We start from the raw sequence: 26,623 nt of genomic DNA on the forward strand, positions 1-26,623 counted from the left end.
CTAGAATAAAAACGTTCTAAAATGGTCTCGAAAGATGGAATATAATAATGAGCGCCGATTATGACAATTGGTTGGCACACGCTATTTGAATCAATGAAATGGCCCCAAACACCACGTCATCTTATCTCGTATATCTTGGACAATTTTCGTTTCTCCCAAAAAAATTTTTTGTGAGATATTCTTAAAACTATAAGCTTTCAAAGAAAGCATTAAAAAAATCGATTTTTTGACCCCTCCAACGTAAAAATCCCCTTAAGCGCTAACAAGTGATCATTTAAGCTGTTAATCGTTCATTAAACAAAACAAATGAAAAAGAAAATAATTTTTATTTGTTCTCCTGTCTTACATCTCGAACGTGATTACCCCGAATAATCGAACACCAGAGGCGATTTTACGCGTTAACGGAGAAAGCCAGGAGTCCGGACGTCGGCGAGGCAGAAAAGAAGAAAGAGGAAGGGGTAAAGCAAGGGGGGCCTAGGCAATAAATCGGCGGTTCTTGAGTGCCCCGTGGGAATGAACTGACGAAAATATAGCGGCGAGCCGCAAACTACGAATTGTTAGTTACTGCGCGCCGCCGTAAAATATATGAGCTGGCGGCCGTTCGCGAGAAAGGCGGGATATACCCGCAAAACCCTAGAGGATCGCGCAAAACGGAAGCCTATCTCGAAAATTCGACACCTCGAATCGCGAGCCTCGAGTATAAGCGTTCCCTGATTGCCCGACTCTGGCTCACTTAAATTGCTAATCACACGAAGGTTGTATATGAAAATCGTCTCTCTCCCTCCCTCCCCTCCCCTACCTTCCCTCTCCCCCTCCATCTCCATCCTCCCCGTCTCCCTCTACTCCCCCTTCTCTCTCTCGCAAATTTCAGGGAGAAAGAGAAATCTAATATCATGCGTAATTATATGATTTCTGTGATGAAAAAAAATGGAAAAACGCGTTTTTTAACGTATGATATGAAATCAGAATATCGTCTCGAATATAAAAGTTGGTATATGCGAGTTTTTGATTACGTGAGAACAAATCACGTTGTTATCTTCGATTTCACGCTAGGCGCATCTGCTGATGGCTAATCATACGAGTAATTTTTATTTTTGTACTCGTCAATTTGCATGCGACGTCGAGATACGTGCAATGGATGACGTAGTAAATGGAACTACATTTGCGAGAGTCAGCAAACATAAATAAAAAAAAAAAACGATAATTAAACAAATATTGTACAAAAATAACTTCATCGTATACCTGTTGCAATATTTCGCGCAAATACAAATTAATTTCACCTAACGAATACGATAATTGACTCTGTTCAATTACCGTATATGGTAAACAAATCCATTTTCTTTTTGCTTAGAAAATTTATCATTCGTATTATACAGATATTTTTATCTATTGTAACTTTATGTAGTCCAGAAAACACGCAGTAAATAAATGTATCACACATTAAAGAATAAGTGTTAATTATCGCATCTTTCAGGATCGGAATTATTACATAATGAATAAATTTTAATAATTCTCTAATCGTTTTTTGTTTTTTCTTTTGAATGACTATATAGCAAATTTGACAATTTGATGAGCGATGTGATTGATTCTACTTTTTGACGCAACGTGTTTGACTCCGGTTTTACTTTATGTAAGAGATTTTATATCATTATTGTATAAGTTAGTATTTTTGATAATCATTTGGCTATTCATTACATAGCTAATTTGGCATCTGGATAAAGAAGAACGAGCTAAATTGTCGGGAATCACCATCTTGGGATTTGCGTTACTTATATATGTAATTTAGATTTATATTTTATATTGATAAGGACGACCCAAATTGAAGGGTCAAAACATTTATATTTGATTCGTTTTGTTACATTCACACGAGAATAAAGTGTTTTCTGTGCATCCGAATAGCTGATGTAGGGGCTCTAATGGGTTTTTTTTATATTTTTTACTGATAGAGACTCTTTCGAGTCTCATTTTATGTATTTGCTTACCTACAGAAATAAAATAAATAAATTGACATCTCTCATTCGCAAAAAAGAAATAATTTCCTCTAATCAAAGTTAACACGAACCCTTTTCGCGAATTAATTAAGCGCTTGACGATTTAATCCCGTACGCCATTATTTCACTTGTCGCTTTTACATCCGAACTTTTCGCGCAGTTGCTACTCTTCACGTATTGTGCAACGCATTAAATAGTTACTAATTATGACGCGGGCCACAGATCAAGCGGGGTTACGTTCGTACAAGCCGCGAATGACGAGGGCACCCTCGTGAGATGATAATGACCATCAGAATTCTAGCGACGTGTTATTAGGTAAATTGTGAGGAATGCCACGGATCGCGACGCGCGCGTTGACTCGCGCAGTCGGGCCACGTCCGAATCCTCAAGAGCGCAACAGAGAGACGACAAACTTTGCGTTTCGAATTCAAACGGTCGATTTGATTAAATCGCAGATACTTAATCAAAGCGGATGTTAATGTCGCGTCATTACGTGCGTCACTGCTCGTTCCGGTCAATAAAACTTTTCCCGTAATTCGTAAGTTCTAACTGTTGTCCCACGAGTACTGCTCACGAATTGCTTACGTCGATCTGGAGTGATGCGCACGTGTTCTATTGATTTTCGTATAGAGTTCCTACAGAGTTTGATTAATTAATTTAAAGAGATAAAATGCTATCGGCAGTAATTTTTTAATTATATGGTACCGTTATTAAATACTGCAAACTATTTCATAATTTAATACGATATTGTTCCGTCCATCAGTTTCTTCTGATTGTTCGTCTGCAAGATTTCTAAAAAAAAAACGGCTTAATTTCTTCAGAATTTGAAGAAATATAGGGATAATTGAAAGATAAGTCATTCTTTCTACCCCAAGAACCCAAGGAGGATCTTAGCCATCGAGACAAAATATGAGTTAAATCAGTTGGTTGTCAAAGTTCGACATTTTTAACAAAGTTCTTGTAACAGTTAAAGAGTTTTCGCTACTCTATAACATTTATTGTAAATGGTTTACTCTTAAATCGGAACAAAGATCATGAAAGACGACGATATTTTTCTATCTCATAACTAATGTATCTGAGAAAATAAAAATTTTTTTTAAGAATAATTCGATGGTACGCATAGCATATACGGGGGTTAACAAGCTATGTAAGTTTATCAAAGTACTCAAGGATAAATGCTTAGTTTATTTTGTCACATTGTTTACAGAATTAATTGCAAGGATTGCGATGCATCTTATGTGGATCAAACTAGCAGAATGTTAAAAATAAGAATTAAAGAGCTTAAGGGGATGCTGGAATGTCCTGTTTTATCATTAATTTTTAAAGACTCTTTTCTCTTAATTGTGTTTATGGATTGAAAAGTCCTTCTCCACAATTAACGTATCAACAACAACACAGGCTGCCAGCTACAATTTAATACGAAAAATGGAAGAAAATTAAAAATTGTAGTTTTGTCACCGGCTTCTGCAGTCAACTCGTCACAATATGTGCTGCATGTGAGTTTCAGATTTTATCCGTTTAAAATAAATAGCCAGCAGCTTACAGAAAACCTCGAAGAACAATTCTATGCTTTTAGAAACGAGGTAGGGACTTTAGTATAAGAGAAAAGGGTCGCCAAAAATTTCGTTCGTGTGCTACGAATAAAATTGACGTAAAGCCATGAAACCGAACAGTATTTTAGTTGATCTCTTTCTAAGAGATGGCGTTGCAATATTTTAAATAAGGACAGATGAATGCGTTTGAGCGAGACACAACGATATATAATAAGTATAAGAAATGAATGAAAGATGTCATTATTATCGAATTTGGAATTTAAAAAAGTCTGTACTATCGACCTTGATTAAGTTTGACCGTCACTCCAGCGTCCCCTTAAGAACCATATTGAAAAATGACACAACATTCCGTAATTATTGAGCATAGATTGGAATTTGCACACGACATTTTGACTAGGATAATATAAGAAATTCTAGATAAAAAGAAAGCTTTTTAAACAAACGACTAATATCTGAAACGATTTTTATACATAAACAAAAAAAATGGCTTGAACGTCATAAAGTGACACGGAGTTTTAAATCATTCGTATATACATATACACACGTTAGATACTTTAACTCTCATTAGGAATGCTTCTTATTTGTCTTATTTTTCTAAATATTCATATTTTTTAATATGATTCTAATTTTTTGTATTAATATGATTCTTATTTATGTATGTTATTTTTCTAAATATTACATTTATGTACTACTATGTTATTATATCGAGATATAGCAGCGCCAAGTTTTTACAAAAAAATTTTTCTATTTAAATTACATTTTTTCATTTTATACGGTTAATTCTTTAATTCTTTGTGGTAACACTTAAATTAAGCAAGGTAACGCAATTTTGTGATAATGTTTTGTATAATGCTTTGAAGGAGAATGAAATAACCACTATTTTAGTTGGACAATAAAATGTCTTTAAATAAATTGTGATATAATAATTTCATTTAAGAGGAATTTAAACCATTTAGATTGAAATAGGAAGATTCTTCAATAATATACGTATACTTACGTTTCATTATATAAAAATTAAAGATAGTATCATTTGGATTAAGTAAATAATAAAGTTAGTATCACTTGGGTTTTACTTTTTATTTTGATAGTAGAATTTAACTTGGCGCCAATTGTTGATATCAAATCTTTTATACGAATGATACAAATCATTGGAGTTAAGTAAATAACAAGAGACAGTACCATTTGTGTTTTACTTTTTAATTTAATAGAATTTAACTTGATTAGTTAAGATTGTAGCATCTGGGTTTTAATTTTTCATTTACATTAATTTTTTTCAAAGAGTAATAACTTTTGACAGAAAAAAAGTTATCATTACTTGTAAACAATTTACTTTATAATTGACTTCAAGAATATTATATACAAAAGACAGTATTAATAATATACTATTAATATAATTTAATTATTTTTTATATATGTTTTCACGTTACTATTATTATTTCTATTACACTAAAAAGTAATTTTACAAAAGAAAGAAGGATATATGAATATGGACATATCTCATATATAATTATAAATGTTTATGATTATTTATGCGTGTTTATGTATATTTATACATATTTATGCATGAAAAATTTTTTACCGAGATTATTTAACAAATATAGGCGTGCAATTTCATTTTCGTTCGATCTCCTTTTGTTAAATATTATCTCCTTTCTTGTCAAATATTATTGTAAATAAATAGAGTTCGGTAACGAACAATCGATCATTTTCCAATTTTCGCAATCAAAACATTGATTTCTAAAGCGCCAAATATCCGCCATCGATAGCTTGGTGCGCGAGGAGTGGGTACTGCCTGACAAGTGCCCCGCGCTCCGCAAACCGCCACGAACCACAAAACGTCATAACTGGAATGTGCAAGCATCCGAGCGCCTCTACCGCCATCTAGTGCTAAACGGTGCAATCGTACATTTTGAGACTGGTTGATAACGACGTATCTGAAAAGTGGCAGTTCGGAACTTTGCGTCACGATATCTCCGCTTGTAGGATACGTAGAGAAAAAATAAAAATACATATAATACAATCGGAGTGTAAGCTATCGATTAAGTTATATTTAAGACTCAATCGTCGAGACAGCCGTTATTGAGTTCCGATAATCTCGATCTGGCGCAACTCGCTGGCTCGCGTAAAGGAGGCACGGTAGTGTCACTGCGCATGGCTTAGCGCCGAGACACTACCAGTGTCTCCAGATTGTTATATACAATAAATTATAAACACAACAACATCCAGAGTTGGCTCTCAAAGGCTTTTTATTTTTATTTGGTTTACTCTTGATTATTAACGACAGTACTATTAATGTTATTAAATACGCAGTAACGAGATCGTTGCGCAAAATGTTATTTCGGGAAAAATTTTTTCGCATGAATTTTCATGATTTCTGCGCAAGTTCGCGCTAACTGCATATTCTCTGCAATCACGCGCGCTATTCGCGACCGAAAATTTACACCACGCGGCCGTAACAGAACTCGCCCTTGAAAAAAAGCTCGTTAAAACATTAAATCGGTCTCTCTTTCCATCAAAAAAGAGGCATCGCGGTAACGCACAGTTCTACATGAAGAGGGGACAATAGGGGTAGACATACACGAGCACGGATCAGCGACAGGAAACTCGCGTCCCTGTTACGTGCAGCTCGTCGATCGTTTTTTATCTTTATCTCACTCTCCTCTCTCTCTCTCCTTCTCTTTTTTTCCCTCCCTCCTTCTCTCTCTCTCTCTCTCTCTCTCTCTCTCTCTCTCTCTCTCGGTGTTTATGTCCCCGATCTCGAACCGTATTTCTCAATCGGTTCGCTCTCGCATCACAACGCCGCGCCGACCAACGTGGATTTCGCGGTCCGTCGACATCGACCGATCACTCCCGCTGCCGCCACCGCCGCCACCACCGTCATCCGACGCAAAAAGGGCGGGCAGCGTTATATACAATGTCTATTTATTTGCGACAAATTCAATGGAGGCTCGGTGTCAGGACCACTACCATCATCGATGATCTTCGTATTCTCTCCTCTTTCTGTGTCACTTCGATTCTTTTCTCTTTCCGTTTCCTACTTTTCTTAATTTTGATGTGTGCGTGTGTATTTTTTCTTCTTTTTTATACACATATTGTATTTTTCGCACTTAAGAAAATTGTAAAACGCGAAATAAGTAACGCGACCTTTCTCTTCCCTTTTCTCTCGTTTCTCTTAAAGTATATGCTTTTAAAGTGGACCCTCTAATAACAGTCGAAATAACCTAGTCTTCAACTTTGATTGGTGTCGCCATTTTTCAGCAGCTAACAGCTATAATATAACTATATACGCTGGCTGCATTCCATTATTCACTACACGAAAAAAAATAGAATCGATGATTAGGTAAAGCTAGTTTGTTGCGCTAGTTCAGCATTTATAACTAAAAAGATCTGATAATTTAAAGAAATTATATTTGTACGCAATTATCAATATGTCAATTCAATTAATTTCTTTGCTACAATGAAAATTGCTAATGTAAAAACTTTCTTCATTACAGTAGCAAAAGTATACGTCATCTTAGCACGTTTGTTAAAATTTTTTATCTATATATTGACTTTCGTAGAAAGTCCATATCTTTATTCTATTAACAAATTTGCTGTGTGTTATTACAACAAATGTAATTACCTATAATCGCTAATTTTATTCAATTGTACGACTTTGCTATTTTAACATAGAAAGCTAATTTTCCATATATTGTGGCTCCAAATTTTCTCAATCAATGAAATTATTTGTTTTCAGTATTCATAGTGAATAATGGAATGCAACAACTATCAGTCAGTATAACACCATAATTGTAACGCTTTTGCTGGAAATGGCGTCTCTGATCTTAACATTAATTTATTATGACTCTTATTAATAGAGAGTCTACTTTCGAGCTGATCGACACACATTCGGCGGTGAACCAAGTTTAATTTTTGTAGACAATTTTATCATCTTCTTGCCCTCAAGGAAATACATCTCACTCGGATAAGGAACAATATAACGAGTTTAGTACTCGAGTTTCCTTCAGGAAAATTATAACAGCCAAGAATCTTATTAAATCGTAATACATGTAAAAATACAACCAAGAAGAAATAGGAATTAAAGGCTCTTAACGATCGAAGCTGGATTTTTAATGGTTAAATAATTCAATATGAATTTATGTATACTATATATATATATATATACACACACACATACACGTAGTCATTTTGAACTGCGCGCCGAATCAAAGTTAAAAACGCAGCTAAACTACTGAAATAATGTTACAATTAAATTTTGATGTTTAATAGGCATCTGTTAAAGAAGTCTTATAATATTTTGGAAATCTATAATTAATTTATTTATTATAAAAAATATTACCTCAGCCGGGAGTCGAACTTGGATCTCTAGCATTTCGTGAGAGCGTCCTAAGCCTTTAGACTTTATAACAGCCAATATTTCATTATTGACGTATTCGATTATTCACATGTCATGCATCCCGACATTTATGATGACAAAGATTAGCACAGAAAGAGAGTAAAATAAAAGGTGAAGCAGGACAGTGTGAGAGTATTTCGGATAACGTGCGATGACCGGAAGTGCGGTCCAGTGTCTTCCCACGTCGTCGGCTACGTGAAGCAATGCCCCCGGCGCCGTTGTGTGAAGGTGCAATGCCGAAGTAGCGCGGCCACTTGATTTCGGTTCGAAAGAATCCAATCGAGCCAGCGCACCGGACGTTTCGTGTGAAATTGCTGTCGCAAGAAATTGCACTCGCACTCTTCGTTTCTGAGTCCCGTAGAGAGCCTTCAAATTCAGTGATCTCGATAGATTTATCAAGACACGAATGTTGGTGGAACTGCTGCGGCATTTATTACTATTATCACTAACCGGGGAATTTTGAAAGTGCGATGTTTTAGTCATTGATAAGAATATTTTATCAAATTTGATATAATCTAGTGCCTGATAAAGAATTACAATAAACCCTTTGCAACAAATGTAACGAAATAGTGAAGCAAAAAACTTGTAACTATGAAAGAACTTAAAATATAATGCGTTATCTACAATTTTTAAAAATTAATATTTTAAACTCTTTATGGTTTACTAAAAAAACTATATATTACTAAAAATCTCGTTGGCTTTAACCTTTGACTCCCTTTACATTCATTTTGCCTCAGTGGAACTTGTATTTACTGCCGAAAACAGAATTTGAAAAAATTAAGACGTTTTTAAGAAATCTCGCAAATGGATAATAGGACGGGCAAACGAACGGCTGAACTGATACTGTAAATTTATGAAGTAGTTTGCTACACATTACACTTCTTAATAAGAAGGTTGGGAAAAATGTATTACATATTATATCCTCGAAAGTGACACAATTTGAAATGTTTTGAATTTCATACTATGTGTATGGGTTATGTTCTAAATACACTGGATTTCAATCAGAGAAAGAGAGTGATCCAAGTTGAATTCAAATAAAAAATATAAAAAAATTAAATCCGGAAGAAGTGACATAAATCAAAACACTAACTGGATATTAAGGTTATAACGTAATACCATAACAAAATTCATCTACATTACTCCTAGATTTGAAACTTGAAACAAGTAATTTGCGATTAATTCTAATTATAGTTGTAGTTAACTAGTTAGCTATATAGTTTAAGAGAAAGTGAGGAAATTGCTAACATGGGGTAAACGTCAAATTAACGATGTTATTGCAATATGTCAGAGTAGTGATATCCTCTCATTTCTCACATCCGGTAATAGCATACATCCGATATATGCTTACAATTAATGTCGTCACAATAATATGCAACCATAGAAAGCAAATGATGTTTAAGGTAAAGATCATTATATGCTTTCGATGATTTTGATGTGAGCGCACTGAAGAAAAATTCTGGTTAAAACAAAAAGATATAATCAGAATGGCATTTTAGTACGGCCAAACAGAATTTTTGGTTATCATAACTATTTTTTGGTAAATTTAACGAGAACATTTTTCTCTGTGTGAGAATGAAAGAATTTCGCATATCTAAGGGAAATATTAAATAAAACTGACGATTGTTATTTATCAATTATAGAAGATAATTTGAACTGATTATACTCTAGTAACATTATAATAGTAATATTATAATCTTCATTCAAAGAGCTATCGGCTTTAAACTATAATAATTAAGATTCACATATTGTTATAAACTATAATTTTAAATAAAACCGATTCGCCCTGCGGTAATTCTCGGCAAAGATTTTATTTCTTGTTTAAAATTATAATTTATATTGATAATATATAAATATTAATTATTGTAATTCAAAGCCAAATAACTGGAGTATTTTTTAATAAGGACTCTTCTAAAGTCTATTATATTAATTAATAAATAATAACTGTCAAGTTTTATTTAACTTTCCTCTTTTAAGTGTTTGCAGTTCTCTCCCAATATTGCTATGAATAATTAATTTAAAAATATATAATTTGCTTTTTTCTCTCCTGAAAAATTGTATATTTTTAACTTGCCATTTTTCTTACGAGATGCGATATGCGATAAATTTCAGATTTTAATCAACGAATTTACAGAATTAAGCAATTATTTCAAAAAGAATCTATGTGCACATTAAAATCGCACATAAATGCGGCATATAAGGATTCTAATTATAGAGATTCTTTTGAATTAACCGACCACGTCTTTTCATGAAAGTTACCCCGAACATCTTGCGATAAAATAAAATTCCAACGTCGAAATCGAGCCGGGAATATAATGGACCACGCGTGTCGAGTCATGCTTCCAAAGTAATTGCCTCTGAATCGCAAGCGTCGAAGGAACATGTCAGCTACTGAAACCTGAAACTCGTACATACATGATACATGTATATATACGGTACGGGTACACGTGAAGGTATATACAGGTCGCGTGTGTCCGTACGCGTACGCCGATGCGCCTTCACGGCACACACACGCACGCATACACGGGCCGAGACGACGAAAGTAGCGATTGCACGCGATACGCGTGCTGAAACGAAATGGCCCCGACGGAAACGCTATGTATCACCGACCGCTGGCCATATCACCGGATCCACGCCGGTCACACAAAATAGAACAAATTTCTCGGCGCGATAGCGGAGTCCTGTGTAGAATTGTTCTGCTCTGTTTGCGCGTTACACCGTTATTTTATACTTTTCACCGATAAAGTTTAATTCACCGAAAGCATTCTCCGCGAGGTCCATATAGGTGCCGATCCGCGCGTGATAACAGGCACGATCTGTATGATACGTCATTATCTCTTAAACGCAAATAAAAATAAAAAAAAAGGAAACGTTAGTGGCCGAGAGATGGTATTAAAAAAAGTAGCGTGTGATAAATTTTTTGAACACTGACGAAAATAGATCGCCTTTGCTAAGACCCGCCTTTCTTCCGCCGTGGCCATTACTCTCATTGCGATTTACGCCGCCCGGCGTAATAAATGGTTGACTCGAAAATCACCGTTGATGTACTCGCGTTTCGGGTTCCACGGTTCATTTGTCACGGTGCGAGAGGCATCGTATACGCCGCCGTTTCCACCTCTAAAATTTTCAGAGCTGACGCGAACGTCGAATTTGCTCGCTCGCGCGTCTTCGGACCTAAATGTCACGCGCCTGCTAGGGTTACGACGGGGGCGCATCCTCGAATTGTCGTTTTCCCTGCGTCACTCGTAATTACTAATTTTGTAACGGTCACAGGATATTTCGACGGGTGAAATGGTGAGCGATATTCTCGACCCGGACTATAATTTCATTAAATCTTGATTGAACGCGGCACGACGTTTGTGTCATGTAGCGCGTGTTCCGCTCTGATAGTTTGACACTGCGGCGGCATGTTAACTCGAAAATGGTCTCCGAACAGATTTTCTCGGCGGCTATTTCGAGCGACATGATAGACCGAGCAGCATTATGGTACCTCACACCAACTAGATTATATCTCCTATATGCGGAACACCCGTTTAATATACTGATTAAGCCGCCTATTATGCTTCTTGATCAAAGAGGTTATTGCGTACAAACAAAAGATGAAGAAACCGAAACGTCGAAGATAATGCAATACATGAGAGATTGTATAAGTTATTAATAACTAAATAATTTCACACATTTCAAGTTTTTATTAGGTTATATTGAATGGAAAAAATAATTCGGTGACTCTAACTACTAGATTATATATTTTAGTACAATTAGAAATATAATTATTATTACTAATATTATAGCATTACCAAACTATTTTACTGTGCAATTATAAAAATATGAAATCATAAGTACCAAATACTTTTCCAAATGTACTAAAAGATAAATAAAAGATAAATAAAAATGTGCACGAAAAGACCAATATTTCGTTGAAATATCTAAAGATTTAGCTAGACACAAATCTAAAAATAATTTTATTAAAGTAGTACACTCGCGACAATACCATCCAAAAGTTAGATTCCATCGCGCGCTCGGTGGCCGATATTCCCACTCTCGCTTGTGAGAGAAAACTTTTGATTGTGCCTGTTCACACAATCGCGCAAACGCAGATTAATGGCGCACAAATGTGGCAACGTCGCACTGTCAATGACATATAAGTCTACTTAAATAGGTTATCATAAATAGGAAAAATCCTTTGCAAAATACATAGGTTACAATGTCAGACCGTAACCTCACCATCATACGACGAACCCCGAACTGAACGCGAATACGCGAGAAGTGCGGTGTTGCCACATGTTCACTGACCGCCGCCTTTAGTCGCTTCCATATGCCAAATAAAATTGAAAATTGCATTCTTTTCATGGCTCTATTTTCCAAACAAAATGGTCAAAAATTATGGAATTTTTTTACAATATCCGTTTTAAGTTCCTCTATCACATATTCGTTTTTTGTTAACATCTCATTACTAATTTAGGCCCTACAAAAATAAACGCAACATTTTCATGAACTTTATAAAGGCGACATATAAAGTGCAGTTTTTAATTGCTTATATCTCAGTATTGAAATGGTCAATCCCATTATAATTGCACAGGCGTGTCAACGTCATCTAGTACAATATATAATTTCAAATTCAAGTCATTCTGAACACTTTCAATTCGCGAGTGTACTACCTTAAATAATTAAAATAATTATTAATAATTATGTAAGACGCTCAAGCATTGATGACAATGCTACGAAATGTTTTGACAATCCAGCAACCAGCTTGAGCATCCTACATAATTATTTTAATGGTCTAACAAAATTATTTTCAAATCTGTATCTAGTTCAATTTTTAAACTTTAATCAATCGTTCCTTTCGTATGGAATATAAATAAAAAATTAAAAAAAGGACAGCGTTGGAAGAAAACGTGAAACTATGCTTCCTCATTGTTCTTCTCGTGTTCGCTGTCATTCTATTGTAAATCAATACGATATAAATCTTGCATCACATTTTCGAGGTTGCCTCGTCCCATACGTAACAGCTTCCTAATGCACGATCACATGTATTCGAGCATACGCGTAGACGCACGCATAACTGAGTCGCGATTCCGGTATTGTCGGAGGCGCCTGTAAACCCATTCGGGAGCCCTTCGGGGTCCCTCGAGCAAAAAGCGTCCGGTACCACGGTAACAACGATAAATCCACTTCGCAGCGAATTCGATGGCGAGTGCCATGCCGCGGGGATAGGTCGATCGGGAGAGAGACAGAGAGAGGGCCGCGAGACGTAGAGAGAATGACGATGGCGATGGGGATGCTTCGTGTCGAGGCAGGCGTTAACGGTTCGGTTGTTCGGTCGCGATAAATCAACAACTGTCGACGCTGGGCCCACGGCAAACAGCGCGCTGCAATTTCAACGGCGATGGATGCCGAAGACGACGACGACGACGACGACGACGAAATTAAATACGACGTCGTATTGTGTACAATGTCGCCGCGTCGCAAACGCCGGCACATAGACACAGTAAGTCGTATTCCAGCAGCGATGCTCCAAAAAGAATGTTTTCTTTCTACGGCATTCTCGCCGGACGAGATAAATTGATTTCCTTTATCCTATACTTGCGCTATTAAATCCGCTGTATTATCCGGACCGCCGCGCCGCTGCATTAAATATCGCGGTACATACAGCTAGCGCGATATGTTCCGCTCTCTAATAGGTTCCGCCGTGAATGATACATTGGATCGTTGTATTAAGGAAATTATCGTATTTCATTTCGTGTATTTGCGATTTCCTTCGAAACTTAAAGTAAGGTTTCAAAAGACGTCTGCAGTGTTTGACTTGAAAGGCGAGAAGCTCGCCTGCGCGGTGGTTAAATAAAATCTTTGATTGATTTAAGGAAAGTTTATCCATAAATACAAAATAATACAAAATTGCATGAATTAGACGGTATGAATTAACTTAATGTAATAGAAATAAATCTCATTGCTGTTGAACAACAGTCCTACACTAATAAATGAAACAGCTCACTAAAACTGTTTTGCATTTATGCAAAGATTGCAAATTTTCTTTATGAAGTATTTATTCTGTTGGGTAAAAAGAAAAAAAATTAATAAGAAGGTAAAAGACATAATTAATAAAATTTTATCCAACGAGAAATGCTGATCTTAACCGATAATACTGAACATAAATTCTTCAATATCCTTTAAAAGATAACGATAATTTTAATATTATATATTCTAATTATAATTTTTCTGTTCAATGATAATTCCGTTATCCTTATACATTTTAATTCTGTTATATATTTTAATTTCGTTATTCTTGTATTTTAATTTCTTTATCTCATAAATCCGGTATAATCCACCGTTCACCGTTGGCGCACGATGAATCTTCTCGGACGCTGCTGAACTTCCGGTGGACTGTTAGCGTTGTAAATCATCGAGTATCACTGAACGGCCGTAGATGCTTTCTTATTTTTCCGTCCGCGTCGCATACCCTACATTCCTCCCGATATATTCAATGTTCTTTGTGCGATCACCGCGATCGTTTGCGGACGTCTCTAATTTATCGTTGCTCGACAATACGGCGACAATGAATATCGAAACAATAACGGCAACGACAGTCGAGTATATAGACAGTTTCGTACCGATACACGCGCGCGCAAAAGAATGGCTTTCTCGATTTTCACGACGGTTATTCTCTCGCTGTTGAACGAAACTTCCGGCACGCTAGGCGACCAACCCGATATTACTTCGCTGATGGACGAAGAAACCTTAGCTTTCCGTCCACTACCTGATCTGAATCGCAACCTCGTACTTCCCTCGAGAACCCTTTTCAGTGATCCGAAAAGTCGAAGCATGGCGGTAAAAACCGCATAATGAATTTTCACTATTTTCAGGCGGATACAAAGGTGAAAATGTCCAAAAAAAAAACTTTATTTTATGCACTTCGCTCTGCGATCCGTTTTTTTCTGAACTGTTTAGTACTATACGGCGTGTACCTCAAGATACTAACAATTTTTACAAATTTCATCCAATCAGTTCCGAATCGTATTGCTTATAACGTTAAAATGTTTGCAATATCGATATTTTTATTAACAGAAAATCTAGTTCCAGTTTTTTAAATTTATCGAATGGCGATAAGAGTAATATCGGCGTTTATTGCATTTTTTTCTTTATATAACGTTATGGACAGCGCTGATTCATATTGTTTATTACAGAACAATCATTCGTAGGATAGAATAACCGAATTGTATGAAATAAATTGGGACAGTACATTTTGATCAATTATCTTTGTATAAAAAAGAATCTTTTCCCAAAAATCTATTTTTTATTTACAAAACGCTCAAGATATCATCATATCTCGTATGCTTTGTTTCTAAAAATATATAGATTGTGCTTAATGTGAATAAATTTGTTGAATCCGTTGATCCAATCGATTTGGCGTTATTTCAGTAAGAACAAGATCTCGTCTTTGACATTTGACTGACATTTCCATTTCACGCTGACTGAAGATTCCAAATATTTCACGATTTCATGCGCGTATTACATCATCCCGGAATACGTATTCATTCTAACCCATTTAAAAATTAAAACGCAAGTTCGTTAAATAAAAATATGAAAAAAACTACGAAAATTGTTGTTATTATAATATTTGTAACCATATTTTTTATTCCAATATTTTTTCGCATCTCAAAATTAAAAAGTAGAACGGAATTCAGTAGCGTCTTTTTCTAACGTTTGCTTTGAAACTCATCATTGCGATGTAATTATGCCACAGGTTTAAGAAACTCCAATGTAAATTGATATAGATGCGGTGACAGCAATTTGTTCGAACCAAGGATCGTGTCAATATGAGCGAGTATTCCTCCGTGATGGATAACACGAATTAACATCCGCAATTGCATTCAATCAGTTGCGCAGCCTGCAATGGCACAAACGTAGCATGAAATGGTTTTCTTACTTCCAAAATTCCAAATGTGGAAAATATCAAAAGGTCTTCTCGAAAGGTTATAATTCACAATGAACGTCTCTATTTAGCGAGACATTTTAACGGATAATTTTCTAAAAATAAAGGAAAACTTGGTATACTAGAACTTGATTAAAACACGCTAAATTGTACGTTCTGACTATTATTAAGAGTCGTTAACTAAATGCTATAATACGAATTTTTATGTTTTAGTATAAACATATCAGAGGAATAAAGATAAACTTATAATGGCTCAATAATAATAAATAACAATGAATAACAGAAGAGCTAAAAAAAGAGTTAAATTTTTCATATATTTAAATTCTTAAAAACACATACGTTTCGACCTATATATTAGGTCATCCTCAGTGTATACATTTAGAGAAAATTAAACGCAATCAGAGGAACTTGGAAATACGTAATTTTCACAAAGAGAGATTTTTTTCTCTCTAATTATTACATCGAGTATAATTGCTAAAAATACTTATGTATACATCGATATACACTTAGAATTATAATTTATCACTTAGAAGTACATGTATTTAGGTTATGTCGCTGTAACGTACGCTATTCACGTTTTAGACAAACCCTGTCGTGTCTAATTTATTGCCTCATTTTACTGCCATATCGCACTAGTCGTAGTCTGAGGCTGGCTTTGCCATGTAAAATGGTATTAAGGCAATTACCATCCTACTGTGCGTAATCTTTCAGTAAACATAAACCTGGCCCTGGATTGTCAGGAAGTTTCGAAGCGATGTATACTTAGCAGGATTAGCGGAAGATTAATTAATACACTTAGAAGGTAGTGCTCCCGCTATTATACACTTCAACTTGCTTGGCCCATGGATGTTTTCTCATAAGGAACAAACCATTCTCGAGGTAAAAAAACCCATTCGATTCGATTAATGTTAATAATAAAAATATTAATAAACTAAAATTCTATTTTATTTACTTGGATCTGTTTCTACTTAATTTTAAAACGAATTAGTTAAATGACTTACAACTAGTTAGTAGTCACACTAACACACTTATTAACGAGCTTTAAATATCGTATTCTTGGCCGTAAGTATAAAGCACTATCGATTTATTGCATTTTCTTAGAAAAAGCAGTAATCAAATTGAAAGGAAAATTAACAAAAATAATGGAAATAAAAATTACTATTTTTCAATAAAACTTTTTGAATTTATTTTTCACTGGATATAGAACGTTTAAGTTAATTTGAAAAGGGAAATGCTGTATACTTTTGACTAAAACTAGATAATTGTTTATTGTAGGCGACCCAGTCCTTATGACCTTGGCCTTAACACATATTGTCATGATCCTGAATGACCTCCAACAGGTTTTATCCGTCGAACATTACTCGCTAAAAAGTTATTAATAAAAGAATTTAAAAGAATACACTTCAATTTTTCACGCAAAGCGAGGTTTACATTATCGAATTCGTATACAATATGAAGTTATTATATATCTAAAGATTCTACTTAAGATAGTTAACTCAATGTACTAACCGGTCAAGAGATAAATCTAAAGTCGCTATGCATTTGCTTTAATATCAAATCATATCTTTCTCAATAATTCGACTGGATGACATGAGCAACGACAAGTTTGCAGACTAGACTGCACCGTGATAGTTTCATTTACGGTTGGACACTCTGGGTGTTCTCAGGGACGAGAGGTCGGACGTCGAGACTTCCGACGACACTAAAATCCGCGGAGCTTACACCGGCGTCGCACCGTAAACCGTCGCTACTATACGGAGGAGGATGGACTAAGGTACGAATATTCTACTACGTGTCTTCGCTCTCCATTATTTACACGCGTGCGAAATATTCGGGTGCCACTGGCTGGCAAAGTCAACACGACATTTTGTACATAGCCTACTGTTATTTAACTTGATTGCGATTTTCCTGATCCTTGTATAGAGAAAGAGAGTTCTGCTGAAATATTGAAAAATTTAATACAGATCTATATAAAAATAATTTCATCGACTATTAAAATAATTATATAGGACACTCACACAAGTTGATTGCTAGAATGTCAAAATTTCTCATTATGCTTCCTAATAATTATTTTAATGGTACAATAAAATTATTTTAGATCTGTATCTATAGCCAAATTAGACTTCAGCAAAGTCGTTCTTCATGTGTAAGAATTGCTTTTATATTCGAATATATGTTAAATTCATAATATGAAATTGTACTCAATTGAATTATTTTTAATCATTTTTCTACAAATCTCTCTCTCGTCTCTGCTCGTATTCACAATATATCGTTACTTTAATCAAAACAATGAAATTAAATAATTTAACCGAAGGAAATATATATTTGATTCAAATTTACGTCATTATTTATTAAGTGCATATGTATATTAATACGGACATTGTTGTTGGAAACTAATTACAGAAACGGATTAATTTATATTTTGACGTATGGAAATTAAAAATAACAAAATGTTATTTGAGGGATTAGTTTACCATTGCTCCTTTGATGTCTAACAGTATAAAACAAATTTTGAGAGATATTTGTTATTTATCTCTAATACATGACATATGAATAAAATAATTGTTGCAGCGAATATCACATTTTGTGACCAGCTCTGCAAATAGTGGCTCTTGCGTTGCAGCACTTGAAAGTTTCACTCTCGAGGATGAAGCATGCGCAAACTCGACAGCAACTTTCCGAATAACAACGTCTGTGAAACCTATTTTTACCACAGAGTTGATAAAAATTCACATTTTATTCGGGAATGTAACATTTTCTTTGACGAGCGTTTCGCGAATTTTGCTTTCACCATGCGATTTATATGCGAGCGCAAAAATTTTCAAGTTCAGCGAGCGAAAGAGAGTTCCATATGTTCTTCCTTTTCTTTTCAATCCAGTCGAGTTGCCGACTTTCCGATCGAAAACTGAAGTGATAAATGCTTCCGATTACTCGTGTAATTATTGAGACGTCACAATTGGATCCAGAAGAGGAAAAAAAATCTGTTCCTGTGTTCTGTGCGTTATCCGCACTCGCCGCTAGGCACACAGCGCATTCATTCCTATCGTATCTTCGCGCGAGAACACAAAATAAGGTTCGTAAAATATTATGTGGGATAAGGAGGTTTTGGCATGAGGCCACAATCGATGACGATACCGCGGAAGTCTGGAAAGTTTATCCGGCCAAAGAGCTTAGCGTGGCTGCAGCGCGTGTTGTGCTTGGCCCCGAAACTTCCTTCCCTTATAAATAAACTTCGTCACGACCATTTTGGCCCCCTTATTCCTGTGTGTGTCCAGCTTAAGCAGTCTAATCCGGCCACACATGCCCAGTACATCGAGCGTGTAAACTTACTCGCTTCCGGTCGCATCGCTTTCGATACGCTCCGGCACGACCTCCTATTCAAGACGCATTTTCGATCTCACGGCTTTTCCATTTCGCGATTCCTTATCCCGTATTCCAGCTACGAGATGTAAGAATCGATCGACATTCGGTCTTGGAAGCTTCATCGAACGGATGATTGACCATAAGGACCCACGTCGACGATGGCGCTCGAAAGAAGATTGGCATACTTTTGAGATTTTACGAAGGATTCTTCCGATATACAATATACGCAAGCGCTTATTGCAAAATGATATAACTCCTGGTGAGAAACATTCTGAATTTTAATAAAATGCCGTAAAAGAAACAAATTCGATTGAACCGTTTCAATACATTTTGATCATCTTTAAATCTCAATCAGTCGAATTATTTATGCAGAGGAAAAGTGAAGTTCACAGAAAACCGGATATATACGAGAAGAGTTGGTTGCACATTTTTGATGTTGTCATGATTGCGTACATAAAGGAACAAAATAAATTCAGAAGAATAACGCGTTATTTTAGAACACTAAATTGAAAAGTGCATTGACATTGACAGTGCAATTTAAAAAAATTTAGGAATGTAATCATTTTTGTTGGTTATTATTTTTCTAAATTATGTATTAAATTTAAAGAGCTTTTTCTGTAACTATCAAAATTAATAATATAAACATATCTTCGTTGAAATTTTTAACAATTCATTGTAAATGTAACCGTTTTTGTTATTTTTTAAATTATTAAGTTGAAAGAGCTATGTTTCTCTGTAACTATAAAAATTAACAAGAAGAAGTTATCTTCGTACAATGACCCATAGACTATCATCGCCAAAAATATTTCTCTTTCCTTCTGAATCACTCTGTATATAACACGTTGACACATTTTTGATGCTGTAAGGGTAAAGCTCGGATTCTCCGTTATCACAAAGTTACGGGGTTGCACAGTAAACGTCTCTTCGGGTAAGCGCAATGTTATATCCTTGTGTCAACGTGTCATGTCGCGTTCCAATTTATAGTGTTCGCATTATACAATATCCGCCAGGAAGAAGCAAAATGCATTTAGACAACACCGTTGCACTCGGCGACAGCAGTACATTTACCATTCAATAAAAACTTCGATATTATTACCATCTCCTAAATTGTTCGTTTTAGAAATAAGACCGATATTCATAGACTTCTCATATTTAAGACCATTCTTCTTATATTTAAAACAGTCTTGGGATATCATAAAGTCATAAATCAATCAGAATCGTACTATTTTATATATCTTAAGTTATTACTTATGATGGTTTTGAAATAAGAACAGACTATGAATACCGACCTGATCGAAATATCTTGTCATGTCACGTGCAAGATTTACAAAACATAATTTTACTTATTGTTAGCAAAGAAATGGCACCATGGCAATTGAAGTTAAAAGAATAAAGTAAAGAATTCTTTTCTTCCTTACAATTAAATTTCCCTTAATCTAATAATGAGTGCTCTTTAAAGTCATAAGATGGATAAAACTCTCGGTGCCAGAGTCGTGACTTAGATACAAAAGGATATTCTTGTCTTTTAGGGACGCACACAGCTTTCTATCGTGACATCATCAATCCGCAACAGGTTAGCCTGCGTTCCGCGTGCTGATACCGCTTTATGCACACAATGCGTGCGGCCGATGCAACAAATCCCCGTCCTAGCAGTCTTGTAGTGCATCGCACGGGTTTACGAGATAGGAAAGAGTGCGCATCCGCTCCGAATATCCATCATCCCGCAGACTAAAGCGATTTAATGCGGCTAAGTAATTTCCCCTTAACTTCATCGCGCGAAACTTTCGTTCTGGGAACTTGTTATACTGCCGCAGATGTGTAAGCTCCCTGAATTATCCTGTCGACGCATTAAGCAGTATCTCGTGGAAGTGCGAGGTGAACCAACAAAGTGCCGAGCTCGGCGAAATCTCAACGGTAAAAAAAAAAAAAGACAGCGTGGCATAACGGGGTGGCTAAAGAGCGGCGCGGGGAAGTAAAGAAATTTATTGCACTTTGAGAGTAAATAATAAGATACGACGATATAATCAGCACAAATATTCTATATAGAAAATAAGTTTCAAAAGTATTATATTATTATTTATAAAATGTTCCTATGTGGAAAGAATGATTTTATTGAAGTGTTTAAAAATTTAACAAATGTACACTGAGAAACCCATTTAGTTGAATGAAACAAAATTTTATTAATCAACTAAATTTACTTAAACACACAAAATATATATACATATATAATAGGGCTCTCGAAAACAAACAATAAAAATAAAAATATTAATAAGCGGACAATGAAAGCGTTCACAGTGCGATACATATAATATATTCAACAATAATTTTTACATTACGTGTGTTACAAGAATCTTAAACGTTTCAGTTTAATTCAAATCATCTTCAGCATATAATTTTCTATACAATCCGCAATATTACAATCCGCAATATTGGATATAGTCTCTGCGTTCGAACAGAGGATGAGCGTACCCCTTATACTTCCTAGTTGAGAAATGCCGTGAAATCTCCTCGTTGTTTAACCAAGTGATTAACTAAAGGGTATAACGGTGAAACAATAGTATTAGTTATAAAAATGGGAACATATTGCCAAAATAACTAAGATTCCTGAAAAAGAATTTTTAATTGCGGTGCAATTGATCTTAGATTCCACTTTTTTTTATATTTGGCAATAAAATCTATAGGCAGAAATTCGGTACCCCCATGGGATACCTACCATCTCTCCGCTTTCTCCTATTATGGCGGATTTAATGCTTGAATGTTTGGAGAAGAAGGCATTGGAAAATCTGGGAGTTGAACTACCTTTTTACGTGAGATACGTAGACGATATTGTGATGGCGGTTCCGTATGAATCAATCATAGAACTCTTGATATTTTTAACTCATTACATACAAGAATTCAATTCACGTTAGAAGTGGGTGGGGAAAAATTGAATTTCCTCGATGTAACATTAACCAAGAACAACGGTTTATTAGAATTTGATTGGTACCATAAACCGACGTTTTTCTGGTAGATTTCTCAGCTTCCATTTCTCCACCCGTTAGCGCAAAAGAAAGGCATATTATGGGCATGTTAGATAGAGCCGTTTTGTTATCGCATCCTAGGCATCATACAAAGAATATTGGACTAACAGTTGGAATCTTTCTTGAGGATGATTACCCACTTGATTTTATTTTCAACACAATCAACTTAAGATTGAAATCATTGGTTCATAGAGTGACATCAAAACAAGTTAATAATGATGTGGAGAATGAGACTGCAAAGAAATCCCCTATCTACCTTCAATTTCAGAGAAATTTAAAAATATAACTAAGGATATGAATGTTAATCTTGGTTATCGTAACCTTAATAAATTAGAGAGCATCATCAAAGTCCATGAAGACAGGCTCCCCTCTGGTTCCAATAAGAACGTTGTTTATAATATCGTGACTGTGATGCAATTTATGTTGGTCAAATCGGTTGTTTATTAAAAACGAGAATTAAGGAACACAGAAATCACATTAACAGAAAAACTTCCTGCCAATCAGTTATCACTCGGCATAGGTTGGAGCACATTCATGAATTTAATTGGGAGAATATTGAAATTTTAGATATAGAAAGACAATTAAGTAAAAGGCTCATCTCTGAAATGCTAAATATCAATTCAATTGCAAACCAATAGTTTGAATCTACAATCGGATAGAGTTTCTGCACCATTCATATGTGAGCATCTTAGAGAAATTTAAATAGCATATGTACACTTGCCTTCAGTTTTTGACTGTTTGTTTTTAAAAAGTGACATTATATCAGGTTAATTTATAAAGTATTTATTATTCTGTTCTGACGTGGATCTTTAAATAAATTTGACTGTTATTACATATCTGACTTCCATATGGATAGTATCTTTATCAATATTTTTATCTTAAAAATTTACTTATTGTAATATGACGTGTCGCGCTTTGAATTGTGATCTGCGAAGGAGGAGGGTGAGTAAAAAATAAAATCTACATAAAATTCAATATAACTAATATTGTTACTTCACCACTATACCCTTTAGTTAATCGCTTGGTTAAACAATGAGAAGATTTCACGGCATTTCTCAACTTATAGGAAGAGTATGCTCATTCTCTGTTCGAACGCAGAAACTATATCCAATATTACAGATTATAATATTGCGGATTGTATAGAAAATTATATGCTGAAGATAGTTTGAATTAAACCGAAATGTTTAAGATTCTTGTAACACGTAATGTAAAAATTATTGTTGCATATATTATAATTATATATTTTGCGCTCCAAGTACCGTGCTCTCATTGCTTGCTTATTAATATTTTTATTTTTATTGTAAATTTACTTATTTCTGATATCATAATTTTTTGTTAATACAAACATCCCCCCTATAAATTCAATCAACAAAATTGTTCAACCCCCTCCCCCCCCAAAATATTTTGTTTGACTCGATCAAATAAGTTTCTCAGTACACATAATTATTTTGATGATCCAACAAATTTATTTTCAGATCTATACCCAGCTGAATTTTTAAATACTTCAGCAAAATCGTATGTGTCGACAGAATACGGAGAGATAGATACTCTTCGGCTAAATATGCGCAATATGTTCGCTTGCATGCGCGCGAGCATACGAGAGAACAAACAAGAGAATCGACAGAAAAGGGAATATCCGATCATTCCGTGTTTCGATTATAAATCTCGATGAAACCGCTCGAAGCGAAGGCGAGGCTATCCCGCGAACGTCGGTGCTCGTCACGCAGTTCGTCACGTCACCGCACGTCACGATACTCCCTCGTCACGCGAGTCCGGCGTGCGGCGGTATTGTTTCGCGCTTTGCGTCGATGTCAGATTATACCGGCAGGACTCTGTCATGTTCACGCTGGGCTGCGCGTACGTACGTGCCCGTGCCGCCGGTACCGCATACGTTGGCCGGCAATACGTTGCTCCTCCCGGCTGAATCGCGGAGTGGCGAAAATGCAATTTCAACGATTCAGACGGGCCACCGCGAAGTCACGTTGTAATGTCATAAAAATGTGTACCAGGGTCCTTCGAATCTTGCCGTGTTTTAACGGCGTTTCTATTTCGCCGGGATTTGCTATTTCATACACAAATTTACATGATTTACGTGCATATCAGATAAATTACGTAAAATGCAACGGTAAGGTACGATTCGCGAAAAGAATATTTCTATGTACTAAATTAATGGACTCTTTACTTCGATCCATCATGAATATCGGAGCAAATTGTTTATAACAATCCTTTTCATTACTATGCATTATATTATAATGCATTATATACACTAGACTGCACTAGAACTTCTTCCTCGCTTTCATCAAGTATCAAACATACTCGTATATCTATTTTACTCTAAGTTTCACTTTAAGTATATACTAGTCAGATACAGAAAACAGATCTTATATGCATATTGAAAATGCAAATATCTCAAAACTGAAAAATGTGCTTACTTTAAGCTTACTTTTAGCTCAAATCCCCATGCAGACACCGGTGCTTTCATACTGAACGTGATTGGTGAAAAACGGATGATGAGGGTAAATTGATCATCTCGATTGGTTTCTTCAGATACTTTCGTCATGTATTGCTTATCACGTATTCTAACACTTTTTGCGCGTGTGTTCATACCAGAATGCAATATCTGTTATCTCTTTCTATCCGCCATTTTTGGTCCACATTCGCCAAACTCTGATTATAGGATCTCTAGCTGAATATGATCGACGAGCGACACCATCAACACGTACCTTTACGCGAGCTGGTGAATTGCGGGGGACCGATATTATCATATCTCAATAAGGGCAGATTGCGTTCTATGTACCCTTAATCGATACCATACACTCCGGTCGCATAGTACGTGCTTTTATTTTTTCTTTACGTGCCCTACAAGCAAAGATATTTCGACGCAAAGTCCGAATCTGAAACTTTTAATCTGAAGGATTGATATGATGCATATTATATATAACGGAATTATTCCATTTTTTTATACGGAAAAAGATACCTACTTTTTAAAGTCGTTTTATAAGAATTTAACTGCAAAAAATCGTTTTGTTATTAAGTGTACGTGATAGTGCAACTCTTGAAGAAGAAAAATCACCCCTGTAAATTGCTGTGCGACTGCTCGAAAATGGAGAAATGAAGTTTTCTGCACACAGGGTTTTAGTGAACAAATGTTTTGGTTTTTTGCAAAAACTAATGAACATTTCAGGCTTGTTCAGGGCTAGATTTCGTCATTACAAGGGCTACATTTTACGAGAATTTCAAAGCTTTGTGTTTAAATCAGTGAACAGAGAGTGAGTGAAAAAAAAGGTGTTTTTTATTTTTTTTTCTACTGAACTAATAGATCGATTTTCCACGTCTCATTTTGTAGGTATTTCGAATACCTACATTTTTTACCGAACGTTTTTCCATACAATCAATATCTCTCGTTTTATAAGCGAAAAACGTGCTTTTTGTAACTATTCGATTTTTTCCTTCATATTTTCTTCACAAGTCTCGAATCTCAAACATACGCATTTCTTTTCTGATGGCCTTTCGAGACTTTCGTGAAAAGAAATGCTGGTTTATAATTTTTTTCCGGTAAAATTCTACTTCTACTGAACTATTCTTGCTACTCGAGTTTATGAAGGAGGGGTATACTATATAATGCGCATGAAAAACAATTAAATATCTCGTAAACTGTTGCGTTTTAACATGATTTATACTATTCTGGATTAATATGAGGGGTACACTATTAGTACAATTTATTAAAACTTATATGTTATTTAGAATGCCCCCCGCCCCTTATTGATGCCTAGGGCCGCCGAGCGGCCGAGATTACCGAGAAAGCATTTTCAGTCGCTTGAAACAAGAGACTAGTGTGAGAAGGAGCTCGCTGTCTCGGTCATTCTCGGCGCGCTACAGGCGAGCACACGGACATGGTCTCGTGCTTGTATGTGTGTTACACAGCGCCGCACTACGATAAATGGCCGAACTTATAGACGTGGAAAAGTGACGTTTTGACGACGAAATTTATGTTGCATTTCGTTATTATTTGCTTAATTGTGAAAATGTCACTTGTCTCGTACTTATCAAAGTCGTAATTATCGATGAAAACTAAAGTTATCTTGGAATTTTATATGTAAAAAAGCGTATAATTTTACTCGTTTCAACAGTTGTCGGACTGTGTGTTTCTACCCGAATATAGGCTCACTTTACGTGCCTTTTACAAACATTTACTGACTGTCAAAGGAGGAAAGGACAATTTTCATCGATTTTTATAAGCGTTTTAAAGCGAACTCGTCATTTCGTTTTATCCAAATTGTCTTTATTTAAAAATAGCATGCAACATAAGTTAAGGTGTCATTCCTCGCTTCTGACGTCACGATTCCAACATGGCCGCCGCGACTAGTCGCGAG

This window comes from Trachymyrmex cornetzi, unplaced genomic scaffold (genome assembly GCF_001594075.2).
Source record: "Trachymyrmex cornetzi isolate Tcor2-1 unplaced genomic scaffold, Tcor1.1 scaffold392, whole genome shotgun sequence".
Taxonomy (NCBI): Eukaryota; Metazoa; Arthropoda; class Insecta; order Hymenoptera; family Formicidae; genus Trachymyrmex; species Trachymyrmex cornetzi.